This window comes from Carassius auratus, chromosome 40 (assembly GCF_003368295.1).
Source record: "Carassius auratus strain Wakin chromosome 40, ASM336829v1, whole genome shotgun sequence".
NCBI classification, from domain to species: Eukaryota; Metazoa; Chordata; class Actinopteri; order Cypriniformes; family Cyprinidae; genus Carassius; species Carassius auratus.
This window is the reverse complement of record NC_039282.1, coordinates 10,122,712-10,138,449: the sequence shown is the minus strand read 5'-3', so window position 1 is coordinate 10,138,449 and position 15,738 is coordinate 10,122,712. Positions and strand designations below refer to the sequence as shown.

Sequence of the window (15,738 nt, the reverse complement as noted above, 5' to 3'; positions counted from 1 at the left end):
TATATCGAGGTAGAGAAGTAATAAGCCATGGTCAGTTCATTGTGTGTGTGTGCGTGCGTGTGTGTGTGTGTGTGTGTATGCCGTAGACGTGAGTCTATTTTGTGCATCTGTGTGTGTGTGTGTGTGTGTGTGCATGTGTGTGCTTCAGTCCAGTGTTGACCTCTCCTCTTGTTTCTCAGCAGAATTTACTATTCTGTCTATTAAAGTATTGAAAATCTATTGTACTTTATAAAGTCTAACTTTGATCTATGTATGTCTCCAAGACTGTTAAAAGAAAAATATGTAAAGGACAAAGACATATATGAATTATTAGAGCTAAAATAAAGGTATATGTATTAATAATGGATGTGTGTCTTTATTGTGTATATGCTATAAAACAGGGATCCGTCTGACTGACATTCCTGGATGATTTCAGTGGGTTATTTTAACTTTCAAAGGAATTAAATTATTTTTTTTTTATTTTCAATAAATCATAAATATAAACTGTTCAGAAATGGATTCAGTATGTTAATTTGTGTTAAGCAAGGATGCATTAAATTGATCTAAAGTGACCGTTAAGACATTTATTTTTAAAGATTTCTATGTCAAATAAATTATTCTTTTGAACTTTGTTCTGCGAAGAGTGCGGAAAATATGCAAATATAACCATTTTGACAAAAATATTCAAATCAGCATATTAAAATGATTTCTGATGAATCATGTGACACTGACGACTGAAATAATGGATGTAATATAATATTTCACAATATTACAGTTTTTACTGTATTTTAAACAAATAAATGGAGTCTTAGTATAAAAATCATTAAAAAAAATTACCGACCACACACATTTGAACAGGAGTGTGGATGATTATTATGGCAAAACATAATTTAAAAAATAATAGTAGCTGACATAAATGTTTGAACTAAATCTGATTACAGTTTAATCACCTCTGTCTCTCCCTTGGGATAATTCATGTATTCCCTCTCTCTCATCTTTAGAAAACCCATTTATGGCACACTCCTCTGTGAGAGCCTGTTATCAGGTGGGTTTGGGCATAGATAAATGAGGTCTTGCTCAGGGATGTTCTAAGGAGCAGATTGCACACATATACACACGCTGTTTCTCTCCACCACAAGTCACAGAGCTTCTCCTCACTCTATTAACATGAGCTGTCACTAATGTTCCTCCAAACCCTTTACCCCATGAGGAGAGGCTTTCCACAGAGTAAACTACATGATGAGTTTCTGGTTTTACAGATACATTATCAAACTATTGGAAATAATCCAGCTGCATTTATGTCTTAAATTATATATTTTATTCATATCTGGGTTCAAATAGGTTTTGTGCTGAAATTATTTTCCTTTTGGTGTGTTGTAAATGGTTATAATATTGTTAATGAACTAAATGTCTTGCTAAATTTTTAACAATTCTATTGACTTGCAAAGTTAATATGGTCTATTTGGATTGCTGTCTTTCCTTATCATCATCATCATTTAAAATATACTTTGTTAATATTTGAACATAATATATTACAGTAAGGACACTTTAAACTGCCCTAAAGGGACAGTAAAGACTTTTATAATGTTTCAGAAGATTTCTATTCTGCTGAAAATTCAGTTTTGCCATCACAGAAATAAATTGCTTAGAAAATAAATTATTTGTAAATATATTAAAATATTAAACAGCTATTTTTATTGTATTTTTACAATTAAATATGTATTATTAGTAATATATTTTTAATCTGAACAAAAGACCTTAAGCTATGACAATGTATCTTTTTATTTGGGTTAATTATTTGGAAGTCATATATTGAGCCAATATTTACATTTACATTTCTGCATTTAGCAGACACTTTTATCCAAAGTGACTTACAGTTTTTTTTATCAGTATGTAATGCTAAACTATAAATGACATTATCTTATTTAAGTTCAAACATTTGACAATGAAAGCATTCTCTTTGAATTTTGTAAATGATTATACAATCATGATAACTATTATATAATTCATGGTGAATTTAATTGCATTGAGAATCTTGAAACATACTGGGCATGTACTGATTCAAATTTCTTTTTTTCGGTACATTGAAAGTCACATGCATCTCAAATTCTGGCGGTGCAACAAAAGCCATGTGACAAACAGAAATATTGAGTTTCTGTCATCAGGGACTAATCTACACAGTAGACTGCATTTAAACGCTGGGCCTCTGAACCCAGGGACTGAACAAACACACTACTCTGCACTCACACACAAACTGAACTCAGATACATAAAGTGTTGAGTTACAGCTTTCAGACGATGTGAACTGCAATGCAAGGTCTCTTCAAGATTTTCTTTTTTATTTTACCTAGAATGTTAACACTAATCAAGTTGTACAACCATACCATTCATATTTGTGTACAAAACCCATATCTGAATACTTCTAAAACTCAGTAACAAACTCTTGAGAATTTAAAGAAAGGGAGAGAGAAGAAATACAGATTAATGAGGGTTGTCAGTCACGTAATCCTCCTTTCTCTTTCTCTCTCTCTCTCTGTTTTTCATTCTGGCAATTTCCTTTGAGTCCCTGCTCTTCGGGGGTTTGGAACCTCCTGTCAGTTTTATCAGACTGGAGGATCTATATTAAACACCTTGTCACATCTCCCTCTCTCCCTTGCAACCATCACACATCTCTTTATCTGCCCGTCTGCTCTCACACACTTACTCTACTCATATTTTTGTGTTACTGTTTTTTGTGTGTGTGTGTGTCGTTTTGACTGATATTAGCTCAAGAAAGTTTGTTTTCGTATATTGTTCATCTCACGTAGACTACACTATTGACAAAGGTCACTTAAAAACAGGGAACACTAATTAAGGTTTGAACCTCCAAAAGAAGTCAAATTGAAAGGGTTGGGGTTCTTAAAATGATCTTATTTAATTAAGCTTTGTTTAACTGTGACATTAAGCACAAAATTTTTACTTTCAAGTAAATATGGTACTTATTTGTTTATTTATATTTACATTTACAGACAGAATAATACAGAAATAAAGGTCTCTTTCCACAGCTAATTTAAGGCTTTAAAACTTTGCATGAGACATGAAAATACAAAAAAATTCTTACTAAACAGATTCATCAACAATATATATATATATATATATATATATATATATATACACACACACACACACACACATATATAAATATATAAACCATGAATCGACAAAATGTAAAATAAAATAATGAATTCAACATAAGGTTACAAAATAAAAAAAAGGTTACAGTCTTCCCTGCTTAATAAAGAAGCCTACTCATTCTCAAAATAATGCTGAATAACTTCAACTCGTGCACATAGCAACAGACAGAACATTGCATAAGTGCAGTATTGCATCAAAACTTGTGCAAAATATTGCGATATACCAAATGACTCTATAAACAACCTTAGAATACACTATACATGCTGTATCACATTCCTATAATACAATTTTGTATGAAAACTCGTTATATGGATTTTCCAATACAGTGAAAATACAGTACACAGACAACCAATATGTACATAATTCGTCAACAAACAAAATCTTTAAACTTTTCAGGTTTTTTAACCATACAGGCACTACGAGTTAGTTGAGTTGTTTCTGCTGAAAGCAATATAGTCCTCTCCAGGGCCATAGAGGAACACTGGGACTTGGCGTACATTTCAGGTTCAAACAGCAAAGCAGTTGGATTCGAACATTTGGTACTTGCATTGGTAGTAGTCTGTTTTACAGTTTGGCACATATGGTGGTGTCGAGGGGTGAAAGGGTAAAGCACCTGACAATGCAGTGAAGAGAACTGAAGAAGGATTTTGGCAGGTAATCATGGTTCTCTGCAATGTGCAAGAAAGAAAGGAGAGAACCCTTTGCTAGAATAAACACTGGAGTTATGTGCCAGTTCCACTTGAGGCAGACATTTATCCCATTTACCCCCAATTTCACAAATGTAATTGGCGATTTGGTCTTTCAATGTTCAATTCAGTTTTTTGACCATACCATCACACTGGACATGGTAGAGTGAGGTACGGGCTTTCTCAATGCCCAATTGACTGCACAAATGCTAAATCAAATCAGACTCAAACTGTCTACCTCTGTCCATAAGGACTATCTCAGAGACCCCATGCTGCTTAATGTAATCCTCAAAAATGCACTCCGCTACAGTTGTTGCACTCTGATCTTTCAAATGGTACAAATTGACAAAACGGGTAAAATAGGGGGATGTGGCAGGGGAATATTTCAGTCTGCCTAATGGGGGCCCTTGACTATCATTCTCTTTCCAGTTCATGACAGTACTAAGACAAAGGTCAACCTTCTTCTGAGCTTATAATTCAGCCAAATCAACTGACAGTGTCGGACTCACGTCAGAAAGAACTCTACAACCCAGTAGCACTTGGGAATTCCACACTGCACTGATTTTGTTTCAGTCACAGGCGAGCTAGGACGCTGCGACAAGGAATCAGCATTATTATGCTGTTTCCCCTCTTAATTGTGTAGAATGGTAAAGTCCACATCCATTTCAAGTATCCAGCGTGCTCTTCTACTGGTTGGATAATTTTTAGCTGCTGCCTTTTTTAGATTCAACTATGGTTTGTGATCAGTAATAATCCTGAATGGCGCCCCTGACAAGAAACCTTTATTGACCATCTCTTTTCTGATGGAGTGAGAGCATGACTAGCATAAGCAATTACTTGTTCCTTCCCATCCTGCATCTGAGCAAGCTTCTTGTTTGTCCAGCACGTTTTGTCATTTTGTTTGGTTTTGATGAGTGCGCAGATAAGGGCCTGCTTCAGTGACCTAAAAGCCTCCTCACATTCACTCAACCAATTGAAGAAAGCACCTTTCTGGGTCAGAGCATGAAGGGGTGTGGCCACTACAGCAAAATCCCCGACAAACCTTCTATAATAGGATCATAGACCAACAAACGCTCTCACCTCTGGGACAGTCCTTTGGGGTAGGCCATGACCTTACCTTGTTCAGGTTCTTTTCATCTGGCAGCAGACCCTGGATGGATACAACATGACCCAAGAAGGAAACTTCACTGCGTGCAAAATGACATTTGTTAACATTCAATTTCAGACCTGCTGAACAGAAACAACTAAAAACCTCCTCAAGACTGTTAAGATGTTTGCTGAAAGTCTGATTGAACACCAGTACATCATCAAGATAGACAAGACAAACCTTCCAATGAAGTCCACGAAGCACCAGCACTGATTTAATACTGTCACATGGATGGTGTATAAATTATGCAGCAAAGCGATGATATCTTAGATAATTATTTAGTTTTGTGTAAACTTCACATAGCTAAAACTGTAAATTCTACTTCTTATTACAAGTACTGTATGGTAGAACCATCACTTCTACCAAAAAAGACTGCTTTGTAAGTAATCTTCCTGATGTATCCCAATTCCTTAGCATATCCAAAACCTCAGAACAACTTGATGATGTAACAGAAACTATAGACTCTCTCTTTTTTCAGGTTCATCAGACCAGAGAATCTTGTTTCTCACAACCTGAGTGTTCTTAATGTGCTTTGTTGTAAATTTCAAGTGGGTTTTCATGTGTCTTCACTGAGGAGATGATTGAGTTTGGTCACACTGCCATAAAAACTGGATCGGCAAAGTGTTGGAGTGATGTTTGTCCTTCTGTAGATTTCTCCTATCTCCATATATGATCATGGAGATCAACTAGAGTGACTATCAGGTTCTTGGTCACCAGTCTAACCAAGGCCCTTCTCCATCCATTGCTCAGTTTGACAAAAAGTCCAGTTTAAGGATGAGTCCTAGTGTTTCAAAACTTCATCCATTATGAATAATAGAGGCTAAATGCTTCTGCGAACCTTCAATGCAGCAGATTTCTTTCTGAATTCTTCCTCAAATGTGTGCCTTGACACAATCCTGAGGGTTTGGTTTTTGCTCTGATATGCATTTTTAGCTGTAAGACTTTTTATTAAGAGTTATGTGCCTTTACTTAGATCATACCCATTCATATTAATTTGCTTCAGGTCACTCAAAGTGTAGTAAAGAGCAATATGAATGCTCCTGAGAGAAATTTCAACTGTCCCAGAAAAGGGCATGAATACATGAGTCAGTGGAATCATTTCAGTTTTTTATTTGTAATAAATTTGCAACGTTGTTACAAATGTCTTTTTTGCTATGTCATTATGGTGTATGGAGTGTATATGTGGGGAAAAGTTATTTAAAGCAGTTTAACATAAGGCTACAACATAACAAAATGTGAAAAAGAAGGGCGATGAATACTTTTTATAGGCACTGTATTTCTCTCCTGCTCTTCTTCTGTTCTCCTCTCTGTCACCCAGCCTCCATACTTTGCCCTGCCGCTAGCTGATCTGGTTGATATGTTGCCTTGCGAAGACAGGAAATGAAACCTTCCATTGCTCCCCAGTTGCAGCCCCTTTATCAGAAGCAACTGGGTTTCTTCATCGCAGCCCACTGACTAATGAACTCATTATGTGCGCATAGAATGCCTTCTAATCTCAACAAATACACACAAACACACCCTTTTATCTCTTTCTATCCAGGATTCTCAATACACTGTTTGTATACCTGTTTTCATAAGGCTCAGAACCAGGGGCGGAGCCAGAAGATGTAAACATTCGGGGCTTAGCCCAAACCTAGGGGGCTGCAGGGGTGTTAATTTTTTTCCCCCATTTATGTCAGATAAATGCACTATTTTTCAGGCTGTTTGAGATAACAGAATGCCTAAAAATCTATACACTATCTGGGAAAATGATGGTTACTCAGAAAAAAAAAAAAAAATTCACCCAGTAGAGCCTACAAACTATTTTGTATTTAATTGTTCTCCAGCTATATTTCTCAATTAATCTATCTTCTTATCTCACTAATGTGCCGAGAACAGTTGTAAAACATGCCCTGAAATAACTTAGCATTTGATACATTGGGATATATTGCTTTTGAATCTCTCTCTGGCCGGTGAGGTTTGCTGTTACGAGTTCCTTTTTAAAAAAATGTCCATTTTATGTCCATAATGTTAATTTAAGGCGGTTAGTCAGTGAGCTCGCTACGACGGCGGTGAAATAAAAAGCCCACCAGCCCCTAATGACAACGACGAAGAAGATGATTTATATTCTTCTTCGTTAGTTTTTATCAGCAGTTGGCAAACAAGCGAAGTGGTGCGTGATGCTTTACCGTCCGCCACAACGCACAGTAATAGAGCTTTTGTTTCTTTTTTTGCCGCTCCAGTCTGAGAGACTGAGAGGAAATGAAACAAAGTTGAAGTTATTTTAAAAAAGCTAAAAGATTCGGGGCTTTTGACAAAACATTCGGGGCTTAAGCCCCATTAGCCACCCCCCCGCTCCGCCCCTGCTCAGAACTGTAACTTTCACACACCTTTTTTACAGCCTGAAGTGCTGAGAGTAAAGACCACATAGGCCACAAACGAAAAGGTGGGGGGAGATGGCTGTGGTGGCCTATCTCAGATATCTCTCACTTGTCATCATTACCACCATACTTGTTCACATTTCAAATTTTCTCACATCACACCTGTACATCATAATAATCTATATTGGATTTCGTTTTTGTATATTTTTATATTATTATCTGTGTCCTGTCTTGTCACTGTTATTCTATTGCACTGTGGATCTTCTGTCACTTAAATCCTTGTATGTGTAAACATAACCTGGCAATAAAGCTTTTTCTGATTCTGATCTAGGAAGTGACGCCATCTGGTGGAAGATGGAGCTATTTGAAGGTAATAGCAGAGACATTTGTACAAGAAGTGAGTTTGACAGGCACAAACACAGTTCATTACCTTCATGTTAATTAATTCAATGCATGTGAATGAATGAACCTTTTTTAGAATTGAAAGCATCCCATTTCAGTGACTTAATTTGTCCGTTCTGACGAGTTAAATAGATTTTCTTCAGAAGTTGATGTGGAGATCCTGCATTAATTGGTCATTTTGGAGAGATTTTCACTCTTCTTAGATCCAATTGGATACGAATACCAAAATGATTATTTAGCTTAATATGAATCGAGGACACATTCAAATCGATATTGAGTTTTTTTGTTTGTTTGTTTTTTGTGCAAAATTCACATAGTGCTGCCATCTATCGGCTATGCACTTCTCCTGAAGACTTTACAGAAATAATGACAAAGTAGATGTAGAAAAGAAACAAAATAAACACAAAACAAATAAATACCGAATAAGTTACACATCTAGTTTTATAAATTCGTTTGATTTGGTCGTTTCTTCAATCCGTTAACTTTAACAATCACGTGACTACCAACAGGAGGGACTTTGCGTCAGCCATCGAACTGGATGGTAAAATATCCTGCAAAATCATGGACCGACTTTTGACCGTCATTGGACAACAACATATAGGTAAACAAAAGCAGACACCGTGGTTTGTCTTCATAATAATAGGGGGAAAAAAGATTTTAAAATCACAGACGCTCGAAGATACACGTCTTTTGTTTTCTTTGTCATTCTCGTGACTGCTCGCGTATCAGTTTCGTTCTAACCATAATCAGTGTTCTAAGAACGCATACTACATTACTTATTGATTTTATGCAAACTCATCTTTAAAAAATAAAAAATGCCTCCACAGGTCTTACGGTGGGATTGAGTTTGATGATCGTCGTTGTGGTTGTCGTCCTCGCGACGGTTGTTTACACTTCACCGGGCGCCACAACGCGCTGCTTGAGAAGAAACAGGAGTGAAGAACACCTCTCTCTGACTGCTAACACGATTTCATGACTGCTAACAGAAACATATTCACTTTATGGATCTCTTTGGAGAATTGTTTCTGAAAAATGACTTCCAAAACAAATCACAGTTACCATGGAAATGTAATAAAATGTCATTGACATTTCTAAAGTGAGTGCCTCTGTTCCAGTGTTCTGCATGAAGGCATTTTGATGGGCTTCATTAAGTGGAATTCTAATCTAAGGACATTTTTGTATACTTTTTGTATGTATGATGATGTAGGGCAGGGGTCACCAAACTCAGTCCTGGAGGGCCAGTGTCCTGCAGAGTTTATCAAACCCCTGAACCAGCTAATCAGGGTCTTACTAGGTATACTTGAAACTTCCATGAAGGTGTGTTGAGGCAAGCTGGAGCTCAATTCTGCAGGACTCTGGCCCTCCAGGACCCAGTTTTGAGACCAATGAAGTAGGGCCTTCCTCTAAACTTGTGTACCTGTCATGCAAATGTAAATCCTGCGCAACAGTCTCTGTAAAATGATCTTACAAATACTTAATAACTGGAAAAATCATTGAAATTAGGTGATGAGAAAATTATGGGAACTATAATTACTGGAAGCAAACAAAAACTCGATAGAGATGTTTTATCAGCTGAACAACTGGTAGACAACAGTACAGTCCATTGCACACATTGTACTTCTATCCATCACAAACTCGCTTTCACTCCTGTCAAAAATCTAATATGGTGCTACCCTGACTGGTCTATCTCAGTAACTCTCTTTTAATCACAGGAACTGCAAAGGCTGCAATTCCAGTAGACAAGCACTAGATGGACTAGTGCTCTGTGGAAAGGATGACAGTCTGCATAAAATGTTTATGTGCTACAGCATATTTTTAATTTGAAGGCAGCTATAAATCCTGCTTTAACCTCTTTTATTTGTTTTCATGTGTTGGACACTGCGATTATTGTGCTTTTCTTAGGTCATTCTGACCCAGTTCTCAACTGAGATTAAACAGGATTTAACTATTAGGAATGATATCACAAAATGATCAATTTAGTTTTCAGTGGTACTCTAGTAGCAGCACTCATTTAAATTATTTCGATTTCACTTTTATATATTTTTCTGTTGTGTGAAAGAGAGCATTACAATTCTTTGAAGCCTCGAGGAGCAGTTTTCTTACTCCACCCGTCAAACCCCCCTTTCACTGTCTCCAGGGAAGCGATCCGAGTCAAACTTTAATTAAAAGACACTGCTGTTCATCTGTATGTCTTAAAATCAGTAGTCAGTGTCCCCTAATCTCAATCTTATCTTCCCTGCTCTCCGTGCTAATCCACACAGAGAAGACAGAGATAAGGTCACTGACAGATGCAGACAGTGTTATGCTGATAACAAAATGTGAGACGTGTCCATGTTGCAAAACGATATTTACATGAGATATCATGAAGTAGGAAACAATGCATCTCCATTTCCTCATGTGCTGTGGCTGTTTTTTGATTAAAACAAACAAAAACAATAACAACAACAACAACAAAAAAAACTCATGGTATGTGATTTTAACTGTATGGAGGAAATTTCAGGAATAGTGATGCGTTAAATAACCAATAAGACGTCCGACCACTGAAAGCAATAATGCTGTGAGATGAAGCCATTAATCAATGTCAAAACACCCACACCCAGCTAAATTATTTTCTTTTTGCCCCTCTTTCCACCTTATTGTGGTGTCTCACCTGTATGTTTCATCTGCTGGGATGAAATGGGAGTGGATGGGGGTTTTCAGTAAAATGTAACCCAGGCATTTTACAGTATTTGATTATTTTTTCCTCCCTATATATACAGTACACCACATCAGGGATCAAAAAATCTTGGCTGTATTGGTTTGCATTAGTCTAGTATTTCTAAATAGGATAAAGAGAGCTGTGGATAAAACAATCAGCTCTAGACTGATGATTAAGCCCTTGTATTTAGGGCCTGGAAATGAAACCCTCCTCCGTACATATGCATTATGACACATGGGTGACAGGGCTCTCCCACCAGCTGTTGTCTGGCTGTGGAACTCTTTACCCATTTTAGCCAGGGGTTTCACAAAGGACACCATTTTCAGCACACGGTTTAAAACTCCCAGGCTTTCATATGATGGTGTTAGTGCATGTTCTGTGCTGCTTTGTATTATGTCTGGCTGCTCACTCACTATTTTTATCACATCCTTTATTTGCTCTTGAATTCTTGATATGATCGATATGTGCACGCTGACAAAAAAAAAAAAAAAATCAGACTGGTAAAATTGTTGTACTGTATTTTTTTTCTGTATTTTTGTATGTTGTTTTTAATAACCCCTTTATTTGTCCAACAAATAAAAAAAGAAAGAACAATTCTTAATGGCCAGTGGCATTTATATTATTTTATTATTTTATATGTATGTTTGTATATTATTTTGGGTTATTCGAGAACAATATTTCATCATCTGTAAAGCCCACGTCACGTTTTGTTACATTTTATGATGCACAAGGGGCAATTTTCAGTGATAGTAAGACTGTCCCCATGGGATGAAATTATGATATTTAAGCCCTGCTGCTCTGTTCTGTTCCCCAAACCGTCCTTTTCAAATCATTATCGTTGTTTATGATTAGTTACTGTGCAGATATACTGTTAACTACATATACTTTTTCTTTAATAGTAGCTATTTGAAACAGAATAAACTGCAGCAACAGACACTTGTTCTACATTGTTGTAAACTGACTATATTAAATAGCATATTTCAGTTTGTGTTGTTAGCATCGTCTGGTTATCATCTTATAAATAAAAGCTTTATTTTTTTATTAACTCTGTATTTTTCTGTAAGTGTCATGTAAAATAAAGATTCAGAAAACATTTAATCATTGCATATGTGGTTTTTTTTCCATTTAGTACATCAAGCTTGTATGAGTCATAAATTGATATGTGAGAATATAAAGCTCACACAGAACTCAGTTTTATTCAGAGGGTCAAACTTGGGTTCAGTTGCTGATATTTACTCTATATAGCCAAAAAGTAACATTTTGATAGTGTGTAATGTAAATAAATTAGATCTTTATAACAGTATAGCACGCTACTTACATCAAATGCATATAAATATCAGTAGTCATATCCCAATATAATATCCCAATATGCCCCAAATATAGGTTTTCTTTAAAAAAAAAAAAAAATTGAATGGTAGTGTATGACTTATGTTTTTTTTATTTGTATGTGTGCATATGATCTGAAAATGAATCCAATATAATTTTGATGAATACTGATTATGTTGACTTGAACAATAATTATTTTAACTGATTTTCTACCCATATTAGAAAGACGTGTTGCTGTTTCATGTGGCAGTTCACATTTCTTAGCTAAATTTTTAAATTATTATTAATTTTCATATTTTAATTGCATTTCCAGGAGTGGGGAATTTTTGTAAAAAAAAAATGTTTATGTGTGTGTGTGTCATTTCTTTTGTTTGCTGAAGTTTGCTGGTCCACCATGTGAATGTGAATGCACTTGGGGTCTGACCACTTGGGGTCTCTCTATCTCTTTTTGCAGGAGGCAGGCAGTGCTGAAAATGACAGGTGCTCTTCGCCCAGGAGGTATGTTCAAATTCATGTCTCTTATATTCATAACTACACTTCTGAACCGTCATCTTTGTTTTTAAGTAGAGCATTCAATTTAGTTTTAATCCAATTTATGTTATGCAGTATCTCCACCAGGGGGAGTATTCTGAACATGACTTTAATATTCAAACCCTGCCAACCTTTTGAGCTTTAATGTTTGTTTCAAGTTCAGAATGGGTAACTGCATTGCTTGATCTGCCTGTTTTGGCTAGATATAGGCTTAGTCAAGGAATCAAACTAAAGTAAGAGTGGAAATTAAGCTATGATTCACATGATGTTAATCAATATCTCAGACTAAGAATTTTTATTTTAAAAAGTTAGGTTTTATGTAAGTGAAACCAGGAAGATGGTGACCTGCAACTACCTTGTGTACGTGACTTTGCAATCTAGAACACTACAATATTTGCATGAATATCAGTTTTCTGTATCTGAGGTCAGCAATATTTGTGTATTTTAGAGTACACACGTATGTAAGTGGCATCAGACTTGTTTGTTTTGCATCTGTCTCTTGTTTTAGATTTACTAATTCTTTCATGCTGTCACCATTGTGGTTTATGCAAAATCGGACATCAAATGAGAACAACAAAAGGCCCTATACATGGACCCAGACAAAATCTGATTTATGCAGGATTGAAATGGCATCCAAAAATCTACGCATTTCCTACACTGTGCGTGTTCATTTATTGAAATATTTTTAATATTATATAAATATTTTAATTTAAAGATGCCATTAAAAGCGAATACAATTGTAGTACTCGGATCTCTATGTTTAGTTGTATTTAACTCCATGTCCCCAAAAAATTAGTACAGGAAATTGATTTTTAAAAAAGTATAAATTAGCTCATGTCATATTTGTAATTAATGAATGTTTAGGCTTATTTTGTCTTGTTGTTCTGTTACAAAAACAAAAGTACTAAAATATATATATATATATATATATATATATATATATATATAATTGCAAGAGTACAAGAACAAGGTCTGCAGCACATGGTTGACAGCTTGGGGCTTTATAGAGGGTCTGGACGGGGTTCAGTCTCTGATCTAATTTGAATCATAATCCTGGCGGACCGATAACTATTCAAGTTTGGTTATGCAATGCTGTTTGGCTTCCCACCACCAGAGTAGGAATCGTCTGGGAGGGTCTTACATGACATCAGGCTTTTGTGTGTGTAGTATCCAAGACAAACACTAGAACACTCAGGTCAAGCTTACAAACCACCCCAAAACTTGGCACTCTTAATGCTGTGCCACACATGTCCTCAATTACATGGCATGTTAGGTAATCCTATGATGAGTATGATGTCATTATTTTACAATTTTCTCATATCTCATAGCTTTGTGTTTGTTTTCATTTGCCTTTTCCCACTGGCACCCCCATGCAACAGCCTGACCCTGGATTACGTAACAATTGGCCTGCATTATTAGCACTGAAATATTTAGAGACTTCAAGGGGTGCAGGGGGATCTGCAGTACTCTCAGGAACATAAATATAAACTAAATGCTTTTTAATGCTGCCATGTACACTATTATTCAAAAGTTTGGCGTCTGTAAGTTTTATTTTTATTTCTTTTTAATAAAATGTATGTATTATGCTTACCAAAGCTGCATTTGTTTGATCAAAAATAATTTCTAAATTATTTGTCATATTATGGAGATATTATAACAATTTTGAAAAAACTGTGTTCTATTTGAATATAGTTTAAGATGTAATTTATTCTTGTGATGGCAAAGCTGAATATTGAGCAACCATAACTTTATTCTTCAGTCTGCACGATCCTTCAGAAATCATTCTAATATGCGTATTTGGTGCTATTTCTTCTTATTATTAATGTTAAAAATGCTAAAAAAAGTTGTGCTGCTGAGTGACTTTACTGTCACTTTATTAATTTTTTTTTTTTCAGAGAAAAAAACGCTTTTGAACAGGACATTTGTATGCCACTTTTTATAAATATGCAAATGGGTATCACCTTTGAGACTTTGTCATAAAATGATTCACAATCACTTGTAAACTATTTGTGGTCTGCATCTTGGCGGCATTTTAAACTGGACTTGGTCAAGCCTGTAAAACCAGTTGATGCGGTATTAAAATGTAAAGCAAAAGTTGTAGCTGCTAAAGAGATTTCTGTATCTACGTGTCTGGAGTGTGGTTCATATTAGCAGGACTGTCATCGTTTGCATTTATGTTTTGTTTTTTGTTTTTTAATTGCACTATAAAGTCTTAGTAGGCCTGCAGCGCATTTTTTTTTTTGGTGTGTGTGTTTTTTTCTTTTTATGGCACTATTCAGTCTTCACTGGCCTGCAATACATTTGTTTTGTGCACTGGCCTCATTCCAGCAGCTCAAATTAGTCTTGGGGCTGGAGAAGGGGGTGGTTTAGAGAGAAAGCAGGACATACAGACACCAGGAAACAGATCAGAAAAATAGATCCAGCATGTAGTGAAGAGTGCAGAGAAATTAAGGCCATGCACAGTCACAGCAGTGTGGCCCAACAGGTTCTTCTGGACCACGTACACATGTGTGTGTGTGTGTGTGTGTGTGTGTGTGTGTGTGTGTGTGTGTTTGATGACTGTTTCTCACAGGGCTGGGCAAAGCAAGTTTATCCATGCCTGAGTTTCATTTAATTTCACCAAGGTTTCTTTCAAGGTCAGGTGTAAATATGTTATCCGGCAGAGCTATGGTGCTATATACCATTTAAAGAGTTGCATTTCTGCTGCATAATTTAGTGCAGACAGCCGTTTCCAGTGTGGTTAGCTTTGATAAAAATGTAGTTTTGACACATTGAGATGCACCACACATGTCCAAAGTGAATTGCAGTTTTTTTTTTTTTTTTTTTTTTGCTAAGGAACATTAAAACGTTATGCATTTAGAATTCCTCTGATGTTTAGTCACAGATTTACATTTATTGGCTTATATATTTTACAGCTGCTTTGAACTGTTTTTGCATTGATACCAGACTTTTCATTCATTTATAATCACATCTTTTGGTTTGTGTCCATTAGGTTGTGTCCACAAAATAGAAAAGACAAAAAGACTAATAGTATATATATATATATATATATATATATATATATATATATATATATATATATATATATATATATATCACAATACATTAATTTTTATATCATGTAAATATGAATGCTTTCTTTGTATGATTTTAAACATTTGATCTAAAATATTCAAATATACATGATTATATGATTTTTATATTTTTTTGTATTTTAATAAATGTAATACAATATAAAAAAATAAAAAAAATATGAAAATTATTCCGTAAATAAGTTAACTCACTGGCTCAAAATTCCAGCAACAACCACTATGTTGTGAAAAAGACTTAATGTTACCGTAATAAAATTACTCCTACAGCAATATAAGATTTCGGTCATACCACCCACAGGATTTCCCATGTGGTTGACCATGTTTTAACGGAGTAGGAATTGGTA

The 15,738-nt window shown here is 35.6% G+C and overlaps 1 protein-coding gene and 1 long non-coding RNA gene across 2 annotated transcripts in view; one reads left to right on the top strand and one right to left on the bottom strand.

Annotated features, from left to right (window-relative positions):
- LOC113058534 (ankyrin repeat domain-containing protein 13B-like) overlaps positions 1 to 15,738 on the bottom strand; it is a 58,121-nt gene that overhangs the window by 5,992 nt on the left and 36,391 nt on the right. The gene's annotated exons all lie outside the window — the stretch shown is intronic.
- On the top strand, positions 8,094 to 9,599 carry LOC113058538 (uncharacterized). The gene is made up of 2 exons (XR_003278002.1): positions 8,094 to 8,348; positions 8,575 to 9,599. It is a non-coding gene; the product is annotated as an uncharacterized LOC113058538 (long non-coding RNA).